General features: G+C 48.1%; 1 pseudogene; it reads left to right on the forward strand.

Annotated features, from left to right (window-relative positions):
• The first annotated feature begins 20,411 nt into the window (after positions 1 to 20,411).
• LOC146405867 (ribosomal biogenesis factor pseudogene) lies at positions 20,412 to 21,885 on the forward strand (annotated as a pseudogene).
• Positions 21,886 to 24,740: the final 2,855 nt, after the last annotated feature.

Here is a 24,740-nt window from a genome sequence, read left to right on the forward strand (position 1 = left end):
TATTAATTTACAAGTCTTATCAGCCACTTGGAAAGAAGCACAGCTCCTGAGTCCCCTGTTTTAAGCATCTTTTCCTAAGTGCTGTTACGTTAGTAACCAGCTGAAGAAGGTCTAAGAGCCTGGAAAGGGAACCAGGCTCCTAGGTGGCAGGTGGAAAAACTCCTTTGTTCGGCCTCAGATGTGCACAGGCCTCAGTTGTAGCCACTCGCCTCCCCCGTGCGTGAGCGCGATGCCATGTCAACGTGCTCGGTTTGTCTTGCTCTTGGGGGCCTGTCCGTGGTCAGCCCCAGATGCAGGTCCCAGCAGGGGAGCCTAAGAGGGTATCGGGAAAAAGAGCATCTCCCTCTACACAGGTCATGGGGGGACGGAAAGAGAAAAACAGAAACGCAGAAGCATTTGGAGGAAGAATTAGCAGAAACGACACCTGAACTTGGAAACCGAGTGGCACTGGAACACACAGGTATCATCAGCTGCGCTGTGGCAACGGGTAGGCTGGACACCACCCAACAGCGGTGAACAGAGAGGCGGCCCCAGGGTTAACAGAAGGGGAGACAAGTGGAACAACTATAACAAAAGGCCCACACACGGGTCACTCAGCACATCATAAAAGGTCCGGAGAAGTGAGGATTCTTCCGGAGCATCTCATGGTTCAGCCTGGATGCGGATCAGACACGGCTCCCTTGAGTTGGGTGTGGGAGGATGAGGAAGAATTTCCCACAATTCCAGGCTCGGAATCAGCCCCGAGGCAGAGGGGGCAGATGGACAAATTGGGGCAGGGCTCCCCCACTGGCGTGTCCACCTGGCTGCGGAACCCTAGTCTTGTAGGAGACGCTTTCGCCTGAGAGGGGTGCAGCGGGGGCCCCAGCAAAAATGGGTCCCATGTCATTTATCTACAAGAACATGTCAGATGGAGAAAAGTCAACTAGAAGGTAGAAGCAAAGGTATTGAACGGTGTCAAACTTTCAAGTGAAATTTTTTCCACTTTTTAAGGGAAAACTGAGCTTACTTCCTAGAACATAACTTTTAACTTCTTTTTTTTTTTTTTTTTTGTCTTTTTTTTGTCTTTTTAGGGCCGCACCTGCAGCATATGGAGATTCCCAGGCTAGGGGTCTAAATGGAACTGTTTCTGCTGGCCTACACCAGAGCCACAGCAACGCCAGATCCGAGCTGTGTCTGCGACCTACACCACAGCTCACGGCAATGCTGGATCCTTAACCCACTGAGCGAGGCCAGGGATCAAACCCTCAACCTCATGGTTCCTAGTCAGATTCGTTTCCTCCGCACCACAATGGGAACTCCCACTTTTTTCTTTTATTTTTTTGTTCTTGTTAAAAAATTGAAGTGTTTCAGGTATATAGTGAAGTGATTCAGTTATATATATATATATATATGTATACACACACACACACGCATATACATATATTCTTTTTCAGATTCTTTTCCATTATTGGTTATTAGAAAACACTGACTATAGTTCCCTGTGTGGTAGAGTAGGTCCTTGGTTTTTATTTTACAGATAATAGCCTATCTGTCAATCCCAAATTCCCAATTCATTCTTCCACTCTTTCCCCTTTGGTAACCATAAGTTTGTTTTCTAATGTCTGTGAGTCTATTTCTGTTTTGTAAATAAATCCATTTGTATCAATTTTTTTAGATTTCACATGTAAGTGATCTCGTGGTATTGGTCCTTGACTTACTTCACTTAGTATGAGAATCTCTAGCTGCATCCACGTTGCTGCAAATGGCATGATTTCATTCTTTTTCATGGCTGAGTAGTATTCCACTGTGTGTCTATGTGCCACATCTTCTTTATCCATTCCTCTGTCATAGACACTTAGGTTGATTCCATATCCTGGATGTCTTAGATAATGCTACTAGGAAAATGAGAGACTACCTCTTTGAGAGGATGAGTAGTTTTCTTTGCATATATAACCCCAAGTAGGGCTCTTGATTCTTGGTAGTTCCAGTTACTTGAGGAAGCTCCACACTGATCTCCACAGTGGCTATACCAGTGACATTCCTACTGACAGCGCACAAGGCTCCCTTTCTCCCCACATCCTTACCAGCACGTATCTCTGGTCTTTTAGATGGTAGACATCTTAACAAGTGTGAGGTGATAGCTCATTGTGGTTTTGATTTGCATTTCCCTGATGATTAGTGATGGTGAGAACCTTTTTATACATCTCTTGGCCATTTGCATATCTTCTTTGGAAAAGCATCTATTTATGTCCTTTGCCCATTTTTCAGTTAGGTTTATTTGTGGGGTTTTTCTCTTGAGTTGTATGAGCTCCCTGTATATTTTGGGTACTAGTCCCTTGTCAGATGTGTGGTTTGCAAATACTTTCTCCCATGCAGTCAGTCGGTTGTCTTTCCGTTTTGTTAATGTCTCCTTTTGCAGAAGTTTTTAGTTTGACGTAATCCCACTTATTTATTTTTACTTTTGTCATCTTTGCTTTGGATGTCAAATCCAAAAAAATCACCACAGCCAATGTCAAGAAGTTTCCTGCCTGTATTTTCTCCTAGGAATTTTATATTTTCAGGTCTTATGTTTAAGTCTTTAATCAATTTTGTGCTATAGTTGGGTCAGGTATAAGGCAGGGGTCCAGTTTTATCCTTTTGCATGTGGCTGTCCAGTTTTTTCAACACAGCTTATTAAAGAGGTTGTCCTTTCCCCATTGCATGTTCTTGGCCCTTTTGTGGAAAGTTAATTGACCGTATATGTTGGGTTAACCTCTGGGCTCTCTATTCTGTTCCACTGACCTGTGCAGTTGCTTCCACGCCAATACCACGCTATTTTTATGAGTGTACGTTTGTGATAGAGTCTGAGACCAGGGAGGATGATACCTCCAGTTTTGTTCTTTCTCAAGAATGCTTTGATCTTAGGATGGTTTTTTCTATTTTAGTGAATATTGCCATCAGAATGTTGGGGTTTTTTTGTCTTTTTTGTCTTTTTAGGGCCACACCCATGGCATATGGAGGTTCCCAGGCTAGGGGTCCATTCGGAGCTGTTGCTGCCGGCCTACGCCACAGCCACAGCAACGCCAGATCCGAGCCATGTCTGTGACCTACACCACAGCTCACGGCAACGCCAGATCCTTAACCCACTGAGCAAGGCCAGGGATCAAACCCGCAACTTCATGGTTCCTAGTTGGATTCGTTTCTGCCGTGCCACAATGGGAACTCCATAAAATCAGTTTAAAAGTATTTACTCCTGTTCTATTTTTTGGACGAGTCTGAGGAATATCAGTACTAATTCTTTTTTGAATGTTTGGTAGAATTCACCAGTGAAGACAGCTGGCCGTGGACTTTTGTTTGTTGGGAGGTTTCCGAATACTGATTCCATCTCCTTTCTAGTTATTATCTGTTCAGATTTTCTCTTTCTTTGGTAGGTTGTACATTTCTTGGCATTTATCAGTTTCTTTGAGATTGTCCTGTTTTGGGTGTATAATTATTCATAGTAGTCTTTTATGATATTTGTGCTTCTGTGATATCAGTTGTCAAATTGTCTCTTTCTAATTTTATATGAGACTGCTCTTTCTTTTTCTTGGTACATCTAGCTAGAGGTTTGTCTGTTTTGTTATCTAACCAGCTCTTGGTTTCATTGACCTTCCAGCTGTCTTTTTAATCTCTATATAATTTGGGTCTGCTCCAATCTTTGTTATTTCCTTCCTTCTGCTAAACTCGAGCTAGTTTATTCTGCTTTTCCCAAGTTCCTCGAGATGTAAAATTCTTTGAGGTATAACGTTGTTTTTTTGAGATCTTTCTTTTTTGTATGATGTTTGTTGCTATAAACTTCTCTCATAGAACTACTTTTGCCACGTAGCAGAAGTTTTAGTGTGTTGTGTTTCTATTTCATTTGTCTCAAGATATTTTTTAATTTCCCTTTTGACCCATTTGTTGTTCAGTGGGCTGTTGTTTAATCTCCACAAATTTGTTAATTTTCCAGTTTTCTTCTTGTAATTGATTTGTAGTTTCATACCACTGTGGTTGGAAAAGATGCTTGGTATGACTTATGGTCTATCCTGGAGAATGTTCCATGTGCACTTGAGAAGAATGTGAATTCCGTTGCTCTTGAATGGAGTATTCTATACATGACCTTTAGTTTCATCTGGTCTGATGGATAGTTTAAGTACAATGTTTCTTCATTGATTTTCGGTCGGGATGATCTATTCATTGTTAAAAGTGGGGTATTACTGTATTGTATGCTATTATTACACTGCTGTCTATTTCCCCTTTCAGATTTTCTCACATTTGCTTTATATATTTAGGTGCTCCAGTGTTGGGTGCATAAATATTTACAATTGTTACATCCTCTTGATGAACTGACCCCTTTATTACTATACAATGATTTTCTTTTTCTCTTGTTACAATCTTCAGCTTAATGTCTATTTTGTCTAAGTATATATATATATACAAACTTCTGCTTTTTGGAGTTCCCTGGTGGCCTGGTTAAGGATTTCGTGTTGTCACTGCTGTAGCTCAGGTCCAATCCCTGGCCTGGGAACTTCTGCATTCTGTGGCCACAGTGAAAAAAAAACAACTCTGCTTTTTAACTTTTTATTTGCATTTAATATCTTTTTCCATACCTTCACTTTCAGTCTATGTTTGTCCTTAAAGCTGAGATGAGTCTCTCGTAGGCAACATACAATTGGGTTTTATTTTTTTATCCAGTCACTCTGTCTTTTGATTGAAGAATTTAGTTCATTGACACAGTTATTAATAGGTATGGACTTTCTGTTGTCATTTGTTAATAGTTGTCTGGGTTTTATTGCCTCGTTTCTTTGCTCTCTTTCTTTGAGGTCTGATAACTTTTTCTGGAGTGGTGTGCTTGGTTTTTCTTCTCTTTACCTTTCACGCATCTACTATAAGCTTTTGCTTTGTGGTTACCATTAGGCTTATTTAAAACACCTTATAGTATTAATGGCCTATTTTAAGATGAGAATAACTTAACTTTGAACACACACCAAATATCCCCTACCTTCATATTCTATTTCTATGTATCAATTTGTATCTTTTCTACTCTTTTTTTTCTTTTTGTTTCTCTGATTGGATGAATTCAACTGCCCTGTCTTAAGTACACTGATTCTTTCTTCTACTTGTCTGGTCTGTTAGTGAACCCCTCTACTGAATTTTTCATCCATTATGGTATTGTTAGTCTCTGCGATTTTGTTTGGCATTTCTAAAATATTTTCTCTCTGTGTTGAAATGATTGTTTTGTTTGTGCATTTCTCTCCTGACCTTGGTGGACATCTTTCTAACTGCTATTTTGAAGTCCTTGTCAAGTAAATCACTTACCTCTGTTTTATTAAGATCTGTTTCTGGATATTTGTCTTGTTCTTTTATTTGGAACATATGGCTGTGTTTCTTTTTTTTTTTTTTTTTTTTTTTTTGGTCTTTTTGCCATTTCTTGGGCCGTTCCTGCGGCATATGGAGGTTCCCAGGCTAGGGGTCTAATCAGAGCTGTAGCTGCCAGCCTACGCCAGAGCCACAGCAACGCGGGATCCAAGCCGCGTCTGTGACCTACACCACAGCTCATGGCAACACTGGATTGTTAACCCACTGAGCAAGGGCAGGGATCAAACCCACAACCTCATGGTTCCTAGTCGGATTCATTAACCACTGTGCCATGATGGGAACTCCTGTGTTTCCTAATTTCCTTGACTCTTTGCATTAGTTTCTGCATATTAGACAAAACAGCCACCTCTCCCAGACTCACAAGAACAGTCCTGTTTAGGAGAAGATCCTCATTAATCAGCCCACCCATGTTTTTGGTTGTCTCTCAAGCTTCTAAGATTGTCCAAGCCTCCTTCTTTGTTCTTAGTGACTGCCAGTAGTTGAGGATGTGCCAAGACTGGTGAGTTTCCTAAGGCGAGGATTGTAGTCAGCACCTAGATGGAGACTGATTAGAAGCTGTATCTTCAGGCAGCAACCGGGAAAGTATGTAGCTAAGCCCCTTCCAGGAAAAAACAGGGAGATGGGTGTTTTTCCTGTTCCTTCTGTGCTGGGCTTGGTGTACAGCCACTGGTGGAAGTTGCTCCTATGCCTATTAACAACTGTTTCCTCATTTGCTATAGTCCTGGGGAATCATGAATGCAAGCTCCATTGGCTATTTGAACCAGTTGATCTGGAGCCCTGTCCCTTGAGTGGGCAGCCGCAAAAGCTGGGAAGCCATATGCATATACAAGTTCCCTCCAGGACTGACCCCTGGTGGGAGTCTTAAAAGTGGGGGCACTAGATAAGGGATCCAAACTCTTGGCTCTACAGGGGAAAGCCTGGGGTAAGGGAGTCCCTCCAGATTGTACAGCACTGCACCAAAGGTGACAAGAGTGTGTCTGAGCCATGCCTACTGAATTGGAAATGGGTAATTTCTCATTCACCTGGAGAACAGGAGGCCCTCAGCTAGTCTCTGTATCTCTCATAGGGAACTGCTCCCCACGTGGCTGTGTATTTGCTGTGTCTGCAAGAGAAGGCAGCTCAGGAGCCTCCCCCATCACCACTGTGTTTGTGAGCTCCTGCCTCACTACCTTGATGTGTTAGTGTAGGTGCATGTCACCAAACACCTCCCACTCCGCAGACCTCAATTTTCTCTCCTTACAGCACATCATGACTTTCTCAAATATATTGTGATTTTCACAAAACATTTTAAAAATCCTTCTGGTTTTTGCTTGTTTTGTTTTGCTTTGCTTTTTAGGGCCACACTCATGGCATATGGAAGTTTCCAGGCTAGGGGTCGAACCAGAGTTGTATTTGCCAGTGTACACCACAGCTACAACAAGGTCAGATCCAAGCCACATCTGCGACCTACACCACAGCTCACAGCAATGCCAGATCCCCAAGCCACTGAGCGAGGCCAGGGATCAAACCCTCATCCTCATGTATCCTAGTTGGGTTTGTTAACTGCTAAGTCATGAAGGGAACTCCCTAAAATCCTTCTGAATAAGCTGGTAAAATGTCAGCTGAATGATACCACTGTTAGGCAGATTCTTAGCTGATTGAGTCACTGTGTACAACCAGAAATGGTAAATCACTTTTTCAGTATGGAAATAATTGATGAATGAAATGCTTTGGGGTTGTAATATTGATCTTGTGCTCATCAGAATTATTTTGTTTTTTTGTTTGTTTGTTTTTTGTCTTTTGAGGGCCACACCTGTGGCACATGGAGGTTCCCAGGCTAGGGGTCTAATCGGAGCTCTTGCTGCCATCCTATGCCAGAGTCACAGCAACACCGGATCCAAGCCGCATCTGTGACCTACACCATAGCTCATGGCAACACCAGATCCTTAACCCACTGAGCGAGGCCAGGGATCGAACCCTCAACCTCATCATTCCTAGTCAAATTGGTTAACCACTGAGCCGTGAAGGGAACTCCCAGAATTATTTTAAATCAATGACTTGGGTACAAATAGGAAAGAAATGTTTATCAAATTTGCTGAGTTGTAAGATTTGAGATGGATAACTAATAGTGTAGATAATGCTCAGGATTCTATATTTTTTCATGTGGCTGGAAATCTGAGCTGAAACCAATGAGATACAGAAGACTGTAAGTCTTCTATCTGGAGATACAGAAGACTATAAACATGTAGATTTGAAAGACACTGTTTTGAATGGTGTTCAGTAGAGACATGATATGAGTCACAGATGGAATTTACATTTTTCTAGTAGTCACATTTAAAAAGGTCAAAAGAGGAGTTCCCGCCATGGCGCAGCAGAAACAAATCCAACTAGGAACAATGAGGTTGCAGGTTCGATCCCTGGCCTTGCTCAGGATCCAGCTGGGTTAAGGATCCAGCGTTGCTGTGAGCTGTGGTGTAGGTCGCAGACATGGCTTGGATCTGGCGTTGCTGTGGCTGTGGTGTAGGCCGGCTGCTATAGCTCTGATTCGATCCCTAACCTGGGAACCTCCATATGCTGTGGGTCTGGCCCCAAAAAAACAAAAGACAAAAAAAAGAAAGAAAGAAAAGGGGGAAAGCAATCTTCAAAAATTTTAATTCAGTGTAATATCCAAATGGAATCGTTTCGGAGTTCCCATTGTGGCTCAGTGGTAACAAACCTGACTAGTATCCATGAGGACGGGGGATTGATCCCTGGACTTGCTCAGTGGGTGAAGGGTCCAGCATTGCTGTGAGCTGTGGTGTAGGCCGGCCGCTACAGCTCTGATTCAACCCCTAGCCTGGGAATGTTCCCACGGCACAGGTGTGGCTCTAAAAACCAAAAAAAAAAAAAAAAAAATCATTTCAGAGTTCCCGTCATAGCTCAGTGGTAACAAACCCAACTAGCATCCATGAGGACGTGGGCTCGATCCCTGGCCTCGCTCAGTGGGTTAAGGATCTGGCATTGCCACAAGCTGTGGTGTAGGTCTCAGATGCAGCTCAGATACCATGTTGTTGTGGCATAGGCCAGCATCTACAGCTCAGATTCAACCCCTAGCCTGGGAACCTCCATATGCCACCAGTGCGGCCCTAAAAAAAATAAAAGACAAAAAAAAAATCATTTCAATATGTTATCAACACAAAAATTATCAATGGGATATTTTACCTTTTTTCATACTAAGTCTTTTTGATATTTATAGCACGTCTCAGTTCAGACTAAGCGCCCTTCAAATGTTCCGTTTTCACACAGCTGGTAGCTCCTATTGAACAGCACGGGTCAAGAAATTGGTATTAAAAACTTATCGGGTGGAGGTGACTGATCACAGTTTGGATGTAAGCCATTCTAATGAGCCGTCCAATCTTGGGTGGTACTGATTATATCAGTCATCTATTGCCAGAATAACACTGCACAGAAACAACCTGAAGCCTCAGTGGGAGGCAACAGCAACACTTCATGACCGCTCAGGCGTCTACAGCTTGAACTAGGAGGCTCCACTGATCAGGCCTGACAGCTGTGTTCAGCCAACACGTCAGCCACTGCTGACTGGGGCAGAATGGCCTCAGCCGGACAGCCCGTCTCTGCCCCATATGTCCTATCATCCTCTCCAGGGGAGCCAAAGCCACTCCCGGGATAGGCGTGATTTCCAGCTGAGATCTCTCCCGGGCTTGACCCAGCATGTCTCGCCATCTTTGCCACATTCCACTGACCACAGCAAATCTCGGGCCAAGGCAGGCTCACTGGCCAGGAAGCTGAGTCTGCCTTCTGATGGGGCACCCGTGAGGTCACATCACAAAGGACAGGTGCTGGGAGCCCACTCCTGGGGGCCGCTGGTGCCCTCGACCCCCTCGGGTGCTGCCGGACAGGTGTCTATGCTGAGCAGACGACAGGTGGCCACCCCCTCTAGGCCTGGGCATCACGTCTTAGATGGGCGCTGCAGCCCGGACTGCAGCCTGAACGGCTGAGCACTTGGGGCTCTGCCCCTTTACAAAGAGTTAAAGGAGCTGCATGTGTCCAGGTCCAGAGGAGCCTGCAGAATGAGAAGATAGCCTGCAAGCTGTCTTTGAATTGGGAACTGCGAGCTTGTGGAAGAAACATCCCTGTTCTCAGTTCCCCTCGTCTTTTTGGAGGGTTAATTCTCTACCAGGAACTGCGCCAGATACAGAGACGAAAGTGGCAGAAGGGAGGTTTCCGCAGATACCGGCTCGTCCAAGGGAGAACTTTCTAAGAAACGAATCCCTGCTGTCAGACAGCGGCCCTGCCACAAGTGAGCAGCATAAAGGGGACGCCTCCACACCGTGGCCGTGGCCCCGCCATCCAGCGGCTCCTGCAGCCCTCAAAGCCAGCCTCACCACTGGGGCTGTTCATTTTGTGGGGATACCTCAGAAGGTGCTTCGTGCTCATGGACCCATCAAGGCTCACAAAGTGCTCCGACCAGGGAGCCGGCTTCCAGCCCCAGGTTAGAAATCTGCTCCGAGTTGCAAGGCGTTTAGCACCTCGTGACACGGAAGAGTGACAAAGCACGTACGGTTAAGTGGCTCAAGGTCACATGAGACAACTAGACAAACTGGAAGTGAGACGGGCTGCGGATGCCGATCCACGCAGTTTGGTCCCCGGACCATCTAACCACAGCCCCAGAGAGAACATCCCTGCGTCCCGGATTTGAAGTAGAGTCATCTTCCTCCTGTGGCTGGTGCAGGGGTTTTGTGCGGCTCTGGGGACACAGGTGACAAGGAAGGACACAGCTGGAGAAGCTGTCAGTTCTCAATGGACCGTCTCCTCTCTGGCGCAGCAGAACAGCAAGAAGCCCTGGACCAGATCCTGCTGGTTCTGGAAAGTTACGTAAATAGAGACCAAGCAGGCATGGTGGCAACGTGCAGTGACACCTTTTGTGTCTGTCTCGACAAGGATGTTTTTTGACTGAGTTTGCAAAACCGTGAGGCGCTGGGGAGAAGGTACCTAAATCCGCAGCCGGAGCCAGGCACCCCCAGGAGAAGAGAATTCCCTTTTCTCTTTAGGTTCAGCAGGACTAAAACATCTCGTGATTTGGGCTGTCTCCACCCAAGCCCACTGGCCACAAGTGCATTCGGGGCCCCCCAGGCACATAAACAGAAGCCATGAGGAGAGGAAGAGGTCCCAGGTGACAGGGACTCAAAGCCACACACCCCATGATGGAGCAGAGGCTTCTCTCTCCCCGCAGCAGGGAGCTGAGCGCACCGGGGAGTAAGGTCAGGCCCGTGAGAGCCCAGAATATACCCCGCACTCGGGGTGCCTTCAGCTGCCCCCCATGGCCAACTCCCCAGCCAGAGCCAAGTTCTTCCAAACATGGAAGGGTCCACTCAGCTCCCACCACCACACCTGCTCTCCCAGGGACAGAAGCGGTAACAACAGAAAATGCCCCCCATTCCAGCCAGGGGACAAGCAGAGGCCCCGTTTCCCTCTCGCCAGCACCCTTGGGGAGCAGGACAAGGCCCTCATGGACCAGCTGCCTGGACCCGTGGGGAGTGAGGGGTGAGTGGGGCTGGGAACACGGGAGCAGCCGTAGGTGCTGGGTTTGCTGCCAGTGTGGCCAGGAGACGGGTCAGGAAAAAACTCTATGAGACAGGACGGTGGCGACGCACACCTGTGTGTTGGCTGCCTCCCCAGGAGGAAAAGGGCCCTGACCGAAGCACCTGCCAGTTCCTTGGGGTAGGTTCTCCCACGCTGGCCCATGTCCAGCAAGCAAGCCAGTGTCACTGAACATGGGACTGGGAGGCGACGCACAGCCTGTGCCAGCACCTCCGGGACCAGGACGCCCAGGATGCCAGGCCACTCACGGGGGCCTTGTTGACCAGCACGCACAGGAAAGGGCGCTGTGTGTGACGTTGTGTACACAGAATCGGGGGAAAGAGCTAACACACAGAGATGGAAAATAGACGAGCGTTTGCTTGGAGCAGGGAGGGGCCAGAGGTTACTAGGAAAGGGCTCAGGGAATCCTCGAGGGAAGTGAGAAGTCTTATATTTTCAGTGTGGTTGTGGTTACACTGGCATAAATCTGTCAAAACTCATTGAAATAAACCTGATAATGAACACTTTTTGTAGCATGTAAATTATGTCTCATTAAAGTTGACTTTCTCACCCCTCCTGGGCATCTATCCGGAGAAAACCATGACTTGAAAAGATACATGTACTCCTATGTCCATTGTAGCGCTGTATACAATGGAAACAACCTAAATGCCCATCGACAGAGGAGTGGATAAAGAAGCTGTGGTACATACACACAGTGGAATATTACTCAGCCGTTAAAAGGAAAGAAATCACAGCATTTGCAGCAACATGGAGGGACCTGGATATTATCCTGCGAAGTGAAGTCAGTCAGACAGTGAGGCACCAACACCAAATGCTCTCACTGACATGTGGAATCTAAAATAAGGGACACAATGAACTTCTTTGCAGAACAGACAGACTCACAGACTTTGAAAAACTGCTGGTTTCCAAAGGAGACAGGTTGGGAGGTGGGGGGATGCGCCGAGGGTTTGGGATGGAAATGCTATAAAATCGGGTCGCGGGGATCGCTGTACAGCTATAAATGTAATAAAATTCATTGAGTGAAAACAAGAAGAGGTTGACTTTTTCAAATAAATGACACGCCACCCAAGCGGGTGAAGATCGGGTCGGGCTGATTTCTAGGACTGGGCCCGGGCAGGAGTGAGGCCAAGGCACCGCCTTGTTCCCGTAGCCGAACGCCTGTCTGAGCGGCTTTGCAAACCTGCCCTCTGCTTCTCCCTGTTGTTTTCAACTGGCTACTGCTCCTACATCCTGCTGGAACATGAAAGAAAAGAGGTTCGATGGACTCCTCTGCTGGGCCGGCCTCGCCTTCTCTCCCTGGACATCAGGCTGCCCCGGGCGGGGCCTCTGTGACCTCACCCGGCCCTCAATTCAACTCCTTCTCTGCCCCGAGGCCCTGCATGCGTGCTCCGGGGCTGTCTCAGCAAAGTGCCACCAACCTGACAGCATTACTCCCACCTCTGCCCCAGCTTCACCCACCTTCTCTGCGTCCCCGTGGCCTCTCCTCTTACGAGGATGTAGATGTAGGGTCAGGTAGGCACCTGCCTCACCCTCACCCTCAGGCCAGGGTGATTGGAGGCCGTTAATCTAGTTACACTCTATTTCCCAGTAAGGTCAGTCTGAGGTTGCAGCTGGACATGAACTTGGGAGAGAGTGTTCAAGCGACCCCTGGCCCCAAAGGTTTCAGCAGATCCCTCCTGGAAGTCCAGCCCTCCGGTCCCTCCCCAGGACATTCCGAATCTCAAACGTCTGCATCTGAAACCCAACTCGGTTCTCCTCCCCTGAGCCGGCGTGTCCACCCGCTCATCTCAGCACCAGGCAGGGCTTCCAGCTGCTCTGGCCCCGGAGCTTGGAGCCGTCCCGGGTCCTCTCTGGCTCCCCAGACACGTCGGCAACCCCTTGGTGCTCTCCTTGGGATGTAACGTATAAATCCTGTAACCCAAACCCAGTGGCTCCTCACTGCCCCCCCCATTCCCGGACCAGGGCTTTCATCTTGCGAGAGGTCTCCGGCCCTCTGCACTCTTCTCCCGGCAGACGCAGTGGACGCTCAAGTCACGGCTGTATCCTGTTCTAAATCCTCCGGGGCAGCCCCAGGACAGGCCTGCGCCCTGACCATGGCCTTCAGGGCACGCCCAGGACCTGCCCGCCCACACTCTGGCCCTCCCTGCCGTATCTCCTACCCCGCTATTCTCAAGACCTGGGATGCCTCCGGCCTCCAGGCTTTTTCTCAGGTTTGCTCAGCACATGCCTGATGCGCAGCCTCCGTGCCGGGAGAAAGGGTTGCCAAGAATGTGTCCCCCACACAACTTGGAGTGGGCCCCTGCCTTCCTTCGGCATCTGCTCCAGTGACCCTGCTTCCCAGTTGCAGCCCCGTCTCTGGTCCTGCCCTGGCCTGGCTGCCATCGTGGGTGTGTGCGCTCTTTCACCAGGAAGGGCCTTACCAACGGCAGGGGCTCCAGACATTTGCTGAATGAATGAATGAGCCAAGGAGTGATGGGTGTGGGGTTTTAAAAGCTTATCTCGTTTTTGCAGCAATCTTTAGAGCTGATCTTGATCCATCTCTCGCCAGTGATTAGATAGGAAGTCACCGCAATCTAGGGCAGGCCGACTGCGATTTGTCATCTCAAAAGGGGAAGAGGTTTTAACTTGAAAGAGAAATAAAAGTAGGCGGCCTTTATGTGGGACACTTCCGCGAAGCTTGGCGAGGCTGGGCAACTTCCTTTCCAGCTTCTCCCGGCCTTGGAGCCCTCGAGCACCACCTCGCCAGAGGCGCAGAGATGCTACTAACATCTGGTCAGATGATGGAATGCACAGGACTGGCCAGGGACAAACACGACTCTGGGAGATGAACGGAATCCCACACTGGGCTTCCCTTGGAGTGGGAACTCCCCCTTGGTTCCACTAGCAGAGGGCACAAGCCTAGGATGTGAAAGTAAATGACCCACATGGGACACTGGAGGGTGGGGGTGGGGTGGGGGCACTGGAGTAGGGTCTGGATGTAATTCAGCTTAACCCACCTGGCGGTTCAGTGGGCACCTAAGACTTGGCTCCACTGCTTATTAACTGGCTGATCTGGTCAGTTCTTAATGTCTCCGGGGCCTTTGTGTGTGACATCCCCGGGGCTCGGGGATGTGGCCACCTCACAGGGAAGCACTTGGCAGGTAGTGGATGTCACAGAAGGAAGAGCCAAGGAGTTCCCACTGTGCGGCAGTGAGTCGGTGATCCGGCTGGTCTCTGTGGCGTTACAGGTTCAATCCCCAGCCTGGGAACTTCCGTAAGCTGTGGGTGCGGCTGAAAAAGGAAAAGAAGAAGAAGAGGCGCTGGGAGGCGCAGGAAGAGGGAGCTGACGTCTGAGTCGCCCGAGGGGCGGGGGGGCAGGGATCCGACTGATGCTCACCCGTCTTGTCAGAAGCCCAGGGAAGGTTCCCACTCAACATCCCAACCACAGCTCCAGACTCTCAGCGCTGAGCCCACAAGACCCGTAGTGCCTTTGGGGAAGCTGCAGAAGGTTTGTAGGAAAGTTACTCACTCAGGTATGAGGGTTGCAGAGACAACCCTGTGCCCATCGGGGTTTGACGTACAGGAACCCCCCAGATGGAGGAAGTGGGCATGGAGGGCAAGAAAAAAAGGGAAAAACAAAGCAGCCGCAAGAGGCGGGGGCTGCACCTCTTCCTGCCACCTGGACGACACAAAGGCTCACTAAGGAGACACCAAAATTTCTATTATTTTGATTATTTGGCCGCAATTAAAACTTCCCCTCCTGAAGGGGAAGAGAGCAAATCCTTCCCCTGGATTTGGAAGGAAAGAGACAAAGCCAATGCCAGCTTCTGTCTCGGGTCCTCCTACCCTGTCCTGCCCACAGAACACGGTCCGAGGAGCCCAGGCCTGACACGCAGCTGCTCATATTCGAGTTCTCCCCCTCCTCCCGTTTCTCCCCTCCTCCCGTTTCTCCCCTCCTCCCGTTTCTCCCCTCCTCCCGTTTCTCCCTCACTGGTGGGTCCTCAGCCTTGGTGATTCTGTCCAACGCTGATGGCTACTCTGCTCTCATCCTCACCTCCAGACCAAGGCCGTGGCCAACTCGGGCCCTCTTGGCCACCGTGTCTACACACCCCTGGCCCCATGGAACACGCTGCCCATACAAGCTGGGGCCAATTTGAACCCCTAAAGAGATCTAGCTGATCTGCGGCCTCTGTCTGGATGAAAGGGGGGCAGTGGGACCTCACCATGACCCAGGGGTTCCTATTATTTTTTTTTTTTTGTCTTTTTGCCTTTTCTAGGGCCATTCCCACGGCATCTGGAGATTCCCAGGCTAGGGGTCAAATCGGAGCTGTAGCCGCCAGCCTATGCCAGAGCCACAGCAACGCTGGATCCAAGCCGTGTCTGCAACCTACACCACAGCTCATGGCAATGCCGGATCCTTAACCCACTGAGTGAGGCCAGGGATCGAACCTGTGTCCTCATGGATGCTAGTCAGATTTGTTTCCATGCACCACAATAGGAACTCCAGGGGCTCCTGTTCTAAACCACACAGAGGTGGCTGAGGCTGACCACCCTCAGCCCAGAATCCTGTGGCCCCCAAGTTCCTGGATGGGAAGGTCCTTAAATTTATCAAGGACACTCAATTATTCCTAAGCCTTCTGACTTCACCACTGGACTGGTTTTTAAGAGTTTAGTCATTATATGTCTAGGTGGGTTTTTTTTCTTTGGTTTGGGAGTTGTTTGTTTTTGTATTTATACTCTTAGGATTCTCTGAGCTTCATGGACCTAGACTTTGTTGTCTTGTGCTATTTTTGGAAAATTCTTAGCCATTATCTCTTTAAATATTATTCTGCTCTATTCTTTCTCTTTTGTTCTGGGAATCAAATTGCATGTGTTAGATTACTTGATGTTGTTCCAGAGCTCTTGAAGTTCCTGCTATGGGTTTTCTCTTTTTTATAGTTTTTATTCATTTTGTGTATCACTTTTTATCACTTCTGTTGACCTATCTCCAAGTTCTTTCATCTTTCTTCAGCTGAGCTTAGACTATTAATAAGCCTACCAAAAGAATTTTGTTTTTTAATATTTTTAACTTCTAGCATTCTTATTTGTTTATTATAGTTTCTCTCTGTTAAAATTTCTTTTTTCCTTTTTTTTTTAAATCAAAAGCAGGGTTTATTTTTCTACCAAATTCCACAATCCATGTTCTAGCCTATGGATGAAGGGTAAATCAAGCCCCACATAGACTCTTGATAAAAACAATTCTAACTTTCCACAGGGGGAAAAAAAGCTTTAATAAAGTTCTTAAAGTTCATGCATGCTGTATACCTTTTCCTACAGATCATTTAACCTATTTATCATAGATTTATTTTAAAGTCCCTATCTTAGACTTCCAACAGCTGGGTCATCTCTAGTTCTGCTTCTGTTGATTATTTTATCTGTTGGCAATGATTTGGTTTGGTTTGGTTTGGTTTTTTCTGCTGTCTAAGCTTTCAACTTTGGATTGGTTGCTGAAAATCATGCATATAGAAACAGTAGAAACAAGGTTAAGTAGTTTTTTTTTAAGTAAGTAGTTTTTTCTCAAAGTAAGTAGTTTTATGCTTATAAAAAAATTATTTTATATGCAGTTCTGGGATGAGAAAATTGCCTGTATAGTGAGGAGTTGAACTGAATCTAAGATTTTTTTAATTTTCCACTATTAATTTCAGTGCAGGAGTTCCCATCGTGGCTCAGTGGTTAACAAATCCGACTAGGAACCATGAGATTACAGGTTCAATCCTTGGCCTTGCTCAGTGGGTTGGGGATCCAGCATTGCTGTGAGCTGTGGTGTAGGTTGCAGACACGGCTTGGATCCTGCATTGCTATGGCGGTGGTGTAGGCTGGTGGCTACAGCTCTGATTCGACCCCTAGCCTGGGAATCTCCATATGCTGTGGGAGCGGCCCAAGAAATGGCAAAAAGACAAAAAAAAAAAAATTTCAGTGCATAACTGGCTTCAAAACCCTCTAGGCTCTTCCTTATCCTAGGTGGGTACAGTGCTGGTGGGTTTTCCTAGTGTTCCTGCTCCACCTTATAGTCTCAGCCCTTCCTGGCTGCCTCTACCAGACCAAGGTTCCCTCTCCTGCTCCTGCTTCTTCATGCTCAGCTCCTGGTGGTTCAAGGAGGGATTTTCTATTGTCCTGAGTCTTAGGTAAAGCCCTATGCATCTGGGTCTTAACATAAGGTTTTCAGGGCATTCCTGCCCCTCCCTCCCGTGGAAGCCCCCCTTTGCATTGTGTTTGGGGTTGGACTTAGGCAGTAGAAAGTTTCCTTTTACCCCCAGTGCAATGGATCGTTGTTTATCCTGGAACAGGAGGTTTACCAGCTCTTCTCTCAGGAGCCTATGGCTTTTCTTTACCGGCAGAAAAGGGTAATGGAGACAGGACAGAGTTTGTGTCTGTCTCCCAGGAGCCATAAAAGTCCTCGTGGAGGACTGTGCACGGAGGGGCTCTGCAGAGTCCTGTCCCCCGTCACTCCTGTGAGCACCTGGGGAGGCTGTGGAAAGAGCCTGCAGTAAGCATGCCCTGCCCTGTGTCCCAGGCCCCACGCCTTGAAACTGCTGTCCCAGCCCGTATCCTGCCTTTAAGGATTCTTTATGAGCAGGCGCTCTCTCCTCCATGGCGTGGTGGCCCCACTCTCCTTCCTTGGCCACATCTGGCAGGGCTCACACACCTCACCTCTCCTCACAGGGGCTCTCCTCTCTTTGGAATCCAGCCCACAGAGCTGTCTTGCACCCAAAGCTCTTTGAAGGGCTTAAGGAATGCTGGGGTTTTACAGATGACCTGGAGTTTCCTTGTTGTTGGGGTGGGAGCAAGTCTCTCATGGGGCTTCCTGTGATGGACCTCTAGCAGCTGGCGCTGAACACTGAGCATTTGTGCGATTCTGGGGCTGCAAGAAACAAACTCAGCCCCTCCGCATAAGGCGCTCACATTTTAAGAAAGTGTCCAGTTTCCCTCATTCTTGGGTCTAGGTAAAATCCAGAAGGGCCCCAGCCTGGCTGAGCAGGTGATGCACAAGGGTCAAAGCTTAGCAGAGCTGGAAGGCACTTGGAGACACCTGTCGAGAGTGAGCACAGGCCACAGCCCAGGCAGGGCAGAAGATGAAACCAGGGGCTGACCCTCAAGTTCAAGGCCAAAGACGGGACAGAAAGCCGTGGAAGCTGCCAATCAAAGAAAGGCGATGTGGTGTAAATATTCGCAATGGAATACTACTCAGCAGTAAAAAAAAATTAAGGGTGAAACGTTGCCATTTGCAGCAACATGGGTAGGCTTGGGGGGCATGATGCTACGTGAAGTAGTCACACAGAAAAAGACAAATAGTGTATAATTTATAGGTGGAGTCTACAAACTACAACCAAGACGTGAATGTAATAAAAAGGAGCAGACTCCCAGACAGAGAAGAAACTCGTGGTGACCAGTCCAGCAGGGAGGGAGAGGTACAGACTATTTCGTGTAAAATTAGCTACAAGGATGTATTGCACGACATGGGAATACAGCCACTATTTTATAACAACTCTAAATGGAGTGCAACCTTTACCGTTGTGATTCACTACTGTATACCTGTAACATATATTACGGCACAGCAACTGTAATTTTAAAATTAAGTTTGAAAAGCGTTTGGAGTTCCCACTGTGGCACAACAGGATGGGCTGCCTCTCTGGAGCGCTGGGACACAGGTTCCATCCCTGGCCCGCCACCATGGGTTAAGGATCTGGTGTTGCCGTAGCTGCAGCATAGCCAGAAGGCCAAAAAAGAAAAACAAAAAACAAAACAGGTTGCATAAGATGCAAAAATCAAAACAAAGAAGTAGTGCCGTGAGCAGACAGTTAAAAGAGGGGCAGCGTCCCAGGGCTGGAAGCGTTGCCTACGGGCCCTGTCCTCGGCTGGCTTGGCTGCTGTGCTGACCGCAGCTTTAGGAGGAGTCAGCCTGGCCGGCAAGGGGAGCCTGAGGGCAGGCGGAAGCAGCAGTGGGGAGGCAGCCCCACGTGGCTGTCCTCGGGTCGTCTGTTTGGGGCCAAGCTGTGTGTCACCTCTGTTCCAGGAAGAGCTCCGACCATGGTCCTTAGAGAACAAAGTGTGAAAAGACACGGAAGGTGGTCCCCTCCTAACCAGACACTTGAAATTCAGGGCTTGGAGTTCCTGTTGTGGTGCAGTGGGTTAAGAATTGAACTTCAGCCGCTGGGGTCACTGTGGAGGCACAGGTTCAGTCCCCAGCCCAGAAACTTCCATGTACTGCAGGTGCGGCCATAAAATTTTTTTTAAAAAAATTTTTTTAGAAAGGCACAAATTTCTGGGAGTTCCCATTGTTGCGCAGTAGTTAACAAATCCGACTAGGAACCTGAGGTTGCAGGTTCGATCCCTGCCCTTGCTCAGTGGGTTAAGGATCCAGAGTTGCCACGAGCTGTGGTGTAGGTTGCAGACGTGGCTCGGATACTGTGTTGCTGTGGCTCTGGTGTAGGCCGGTGGCTACAGCTCCGATTCGACCCCTAGCCTGGGAACCTCCATATGCCGCAGGAGCGGCCCTAGAAAAGGCAAAAAGACAAAAAAAAGAAAAAAAAGAAAGAAAGGCACAAATTTCTAAGATATTTTAAAAATAAATAAGTAAAAAATAAAGTAAAATTCAGGGCGTGTGAAGCCACCTTTGTTGATTAGTTGCGCAGCTGCCCGTCTGGGAACCAGAAAACCGTCACTTCTAATTCCGAAAGTCTAGGGCTGCTCTACCTTTTAATGAGCACATGAATCCCTGAAATCTCGTGAATTCACACATACTGGCACCATCACTCCGGGTGGGGCCCAAGCTCTGGGCTGGGATGCAGGGCCTGCTCGCTGGGCAGCAAAGTTCTGGACACAGACCAGGCCCTGACCTGGGACCCACCAAGCACCCCCAGAGGGGCCGCAGCCTTCCCGCTCTCACCACTGACCACGCTCCGGGGGTGCAGGGGTGCATAACGAGAAAGGATGTCTCAGCTTGAGGGCCTGAAACCCAGCTTTTGTAAGGGCCTCGCGGTGACAGCGGGGACTTCCCCAGGTTTCCAGGACGGAACGAGCACACAGCAAAAGCACTGAGGCGGTTCCATGAGAGCAGTTCCCAGGCACCCACTCAGGGGCAGACACACAGCTCAGCATCTGAGGTGTGTGGCTCCCCCGGGGCCACGGTGAGCCTGCTCCACCCTGAGGCCCCCATTCCCTTAGCCGGGGACATGCTGCAAGTCTCTTGTTTACAAACTTCAGTTTCTTTTGTCTACACACTTCTTTTCCTTTCTTTCTTTTTTCTTGGCTGCACCCACATCATATAGAAGTTCCCGGGCCAGGGATTGAATCCGAGTCACAGCTGCAACACCACTACCCCACAAGTGGCCTGTGCGTTTCTGATCCTTCTCGAAAAGCCTGGAGCCCACCCAGCCAGCGAGAGGATGTATCCTTGTCACTCCCATTGCTCCAGTGTCTCCGCTGTGTGTCCCTCCATATGAAGTGACATGCAATCCATGGACAGTTATTCTAAAGCCAACGAGGCCTCTGCTGCTACGGGTGGAGGCTTCTCAAGTTACCACTTATTTGACCACGTGCACACGGGGTCACGTGACATGCTTAAAGGGAGACCTAAGAAAGACCAATTCCCCAACGTAACATAGAACTCGTGGGTCTCGTTTAACCACAGATCTGTTGGAATGAAAGTTGTCACACACACACACACACACACACACACACACACACACGTTTGTGCTGATGCTTTAAATGGGCATGTGGTCCATGGAAACCTGCTGTATTTTCTTCAGAGGTTTTGCCTTTAGCATCTCAGTGCAAATATTATCTATTAAACACTTAACTTCTATTAGGAGCGAGGCTATTCAGGGGTTTCTATCTTTCTTTTTTGGCCTCGCCCACGGCCGGCAGAAGTTCCTGCACCAGGGTCGCACCCACACTACAGGAGCAATCGATGCCACAGCATTGGCACCCCCAGATCCTTGACCTCTAGGCTACCAGGGAACTCCCGTTTTTGTTTTTTGATTTTTTTTCCCCCTTTTGGATATTCAGGTTTCCATTTTAGATAAAATCACAGTTCCAACCTCCAAGTGCTCAGGTCCCAAATCGTCTTTATCAGATCATTAGTTCCCAGGAAAAGCTATTCCTAAAAAATCACTTTAAATTCAACTATGAAACGGTGGGTGTTATTTGGAAGTTTCTTCTGGGATCACCAGGCTGGCAGGGCGCTTTCGTGGGCGAGGAGGAGCTGGGGCTCTCAAACACCTGCCTTACACTCCAATTCTGCACCCACTTGCTGTCGCTACACAACTCGCTTTGGGTTAACACACCAAGACCGGAGGAGACGTGTCACAGTTCCAGGCAAGCCCCTTAAGTTCTGGGGTCTGCGTAGCACCTCCCTGACCCGAGACGGGGTGGGGCAGGCCTGGATGGACACGGATCTGGGCGAGAAATGAGGCCGTTACCACAGCAGAATCTCGCCTACCCTGGCTGACACAGCTCCTTTATCATAAATGACAGGTTTGGAAAACTCGGAAGGTAAATAAAGACCTCCCTAAAGAGAAAGGGTCTAAAACTGTCTTCTTAGAACCCTTCTTCAAGGGCGTGTGTCAGGGTCCTGCACAGGCAGATGGTGTCACCTAGAGCTTGAGCAGCTGCACAAGGTCCCCAGAGACAAAGGTCAAGGACAAACGAAGAGGGCAGAAATCCAGAGGGTATTCCACGGAGCCAACCAGAAAAGCTTTAAGGTTAAAAATAAAGCAAAACCAGTCACCACTAATCTTAAGACGAGAAAGAGTGTGAATAAGAGAAAGTTACCGAGGGAATAAAGCTTTTACAGACATACGAAAGGGACTTGCCCGTTTCTCTAAAGGCCGTTCCCTTGAATCTCTGCAGACGCAGCTAGCGCCTCAGCAGTGTCCTGAGAATGAACCAGTTAATGCTGATGAAGCTACCAGATTCGTGGCTCAGCTGTAATACACTTTGATGCATGAAATGCCCTCAAAAGATCAATAAATTAAATGCTTTATACCAAAAAAAAAAAAAAAAAGACCCGTGTTTCAGCAGGTCTAAAAGGGGGGCTATTTTAGCCCTTTCTTGCCCTTTGAAAAGAGTGGGCTCCACTTCCTACGGGGTGTCCCCAAGGTTGCATTTTTAATTCTGGGCACCGTGCCGGGAGCCCCCTCTGGACCAGCAATGTGCCAAGAGGCCGCAGTGCACGGATGGCTGTTCCTCCCTCACGCCTACAGGGAGGAGACACCACAAATGCGCAGAGAGGAGACGCGCCCCCCCCCCCCCCCGCCACGGCTGCGTGGCCAGGAGGCAATGAAACCAGCATCGGACGCCGGGCCTCCCTCACGCTCTTGGTAAATGGACCACCTCATCCTGCATCTGGAAGACGTGCTATCCGGAGACGCTGGCGGCCCCACAGCCTCCTGTGTGCTGGGTGCTTCTGGCTCAGTATTGACGGCCTTCATGCAGTGAGGTGCTTGCTCCATTTGGCAGATGCCCACCCTGAGGCCTGGAGCAGGAGGAAGCAACCTGGCCCTACTACCGTCAGTGCATATCAGGGTTAGATTTCCATTCAAAATCTGCCTTTCGTGTGGTCCCCTGCTCTTCTTCCACGTGACAATGCGAGGGTTCCAGGCCTGGATTACAGGAAAGGCAAATCCTCAGGGGTCGCTAGAAAGATCCAGTGCCTAGACAGGTGCCCTGTAAGGCTGCAGCCACAGAGGAACCCTGGAAGGGGCTGAAGGAGGCCCACCCGTGTCGTGACGCCATCTCCCTCTCAGGCCAGACTCCACCGCGTTCGGGGGCTTTCAAGGAGAAAAGAGAATTTAACTGCCGTTTTGATAAACTGATGAAATTTCATTTTAGAGAGAAAAAGGCAATTTCACTGATGGCCATTTTCCCCGCTGATTCTATTGTCCCCTTCTTTCTGGACACACGGGCACTCGCCTGGGGAACAAACTGTCAGAAACTAAAGAATCAATTTGAGTTCTGTCACGGTTACTTTGAACGAAGAATCAAGAAATTATTATTTTAGTTTAGACAAAAACTACCCCAAATTTTATGTTAAGAGATGTATTAACTGTGATTTATCCAATACATGCTTCGATTATCCTAGCAGATACAAGCACTACAGGTAAATTGCCAGGTTAAAAAAAAAAAAAAAAAAAGAGGAGAGATGAGAAAAAGGGTCATTGAGGAGTTCCGGTCATTGCGGCTCAGTGGATTAAGAACTTGACTAGTATCTATGAGGATGCAGGTTTGATCCCTGGCCTCGCTCAGTAGGTTAAGGATCCGGCGTTGCCATGAGCTGTGGTGTAGGTCGCAGATGCAGGTCAGATCCCACGTTGCTGTGGCTGTGGTGTAGGGCGACAGCTATGGCTCTGATGCGATCCCTAGCCTGGGAACCTCCATACTCTGCAGGTGTGGCCCTGAAAAATCAAAAAAAAAAAAAAAAAGAGGGGGGTCATGGAGTTTCCCTGCCATTCAGGAACTGACTTAGAGTTTTAAGAACATTACAGCTGCCCCATTACTCTGGGCAAAGCCTGACGTGGATGGACTTAGTGGCAGTGAGGCAAGTTTCAGGACATGGAGAAAAACAGTCTCACCCATGGTCCTGCTGCCTCTCTGTCCCTCTGAGACCCGACAGTGGCCAGTGCCCAGCGTCGTCGGCTTTGTCTCCAGCCCCGCTTTCAAAATGGGACCTTCTCGGAGTCTCAGGAGCCCAACCCAAACCACTTCGCTCCCCGCACCCCAGCCTGAGGCGGGAGCTCACGTGGCGGGGTGGGTACTGGGAGCTCTCTGCCGTGGCCAGACCCTGCGGCCACTGTCCAGTCGCTCCTTCCCAGGGGCACGTATTTTGATCCCCTTAAACAAGCCCCGCTGTGCAGATCGCTGGCCCAATGTTGCCATGCAAATAGGCGTGGTTCTCTTCTCCCTTTGGGCAAACATTTAGAGGGACACTGAATACCCTTCTCACTGCATTTACAGCAAAAGGGGGGAAACAAGTCGATCTTTTTTTTCTAACAGAAAAATAACAAGCCAGCATATTTCTAGAAACGAAGGAAATTTTCACAGGAATTTTATTAGCATATACATATGGTAAACGGCCTCATTCACATACACAACATACATTATATATTATTTGTCTTCAGGGAAGGGGCACACGGAAATAAACAACTTATTGATTCTATTTTTTTCTAAAATTAAAATCATTATTTTTTTCCTAAAATGGAAATTAAAACTCCATGTTTCTCTAAAACTTTATTTTAAAGTTTTATTTATTTAAAGTTTATTTTTTTATTTAAAGTTTTCTAAAAAGCTAATTTAGAATTAGCTTGTCAATTTCTACAAAGAGTGTCCAGAACTGTGAAAGGCATTGTGTTAAACCTGCAGAACAATCTGGAGGCTACTGACTTAACAATGCTAAGTCTTCTGACCCATGAACGTGAGATGTGTTTCCTTTCATTTAGACCTTCTTTCATTTCTTTCAACATGTTTTGTAGTTTCAGAGTATATTTTGCATTTCTTTCTTTTTCCTTTCTTCTTTTTTTGCTTTTTAGGGCGGCACTGGTGGCATATGGAGGTTCCCAGGCTATAGGGGTGGAATCGGAGCTATAGCTGCCAGCCTGCACCACAGCCATAGCAACGCAGACTCCAAGCCACGTCTGCAAACTACACCACAGCTCACGACAATGTTGGATCCTTAACCCCCTGAGCAAGGCCAGGGATCAAACCTACAACCTCATGGTTCCTAGTCAGATTCGTTTCCTCTGTGCCACGATGAACTCCTGTTTCGCATTTTTGTTAAACTTATTCTTAAG

The sequence above is a fragment of the Sus scrofa genome, chromosome 1, assembly GCF_054392235.1.
Source record: "Sus scrofa isolate SSC_HxYL_T2T_F1_AM1 chromosome 1, Sscrofa_HxYL_maternal_Yorkshire_Landrace_v2.0, whole genome shotgun sequence".
Taxonomy (NCBI): domain Eukaryota; kingdom Metazoa; phylum Chordata; class Mammalia; order Artiodactyla; family Suidae; genus Sus; species Sus scrofa.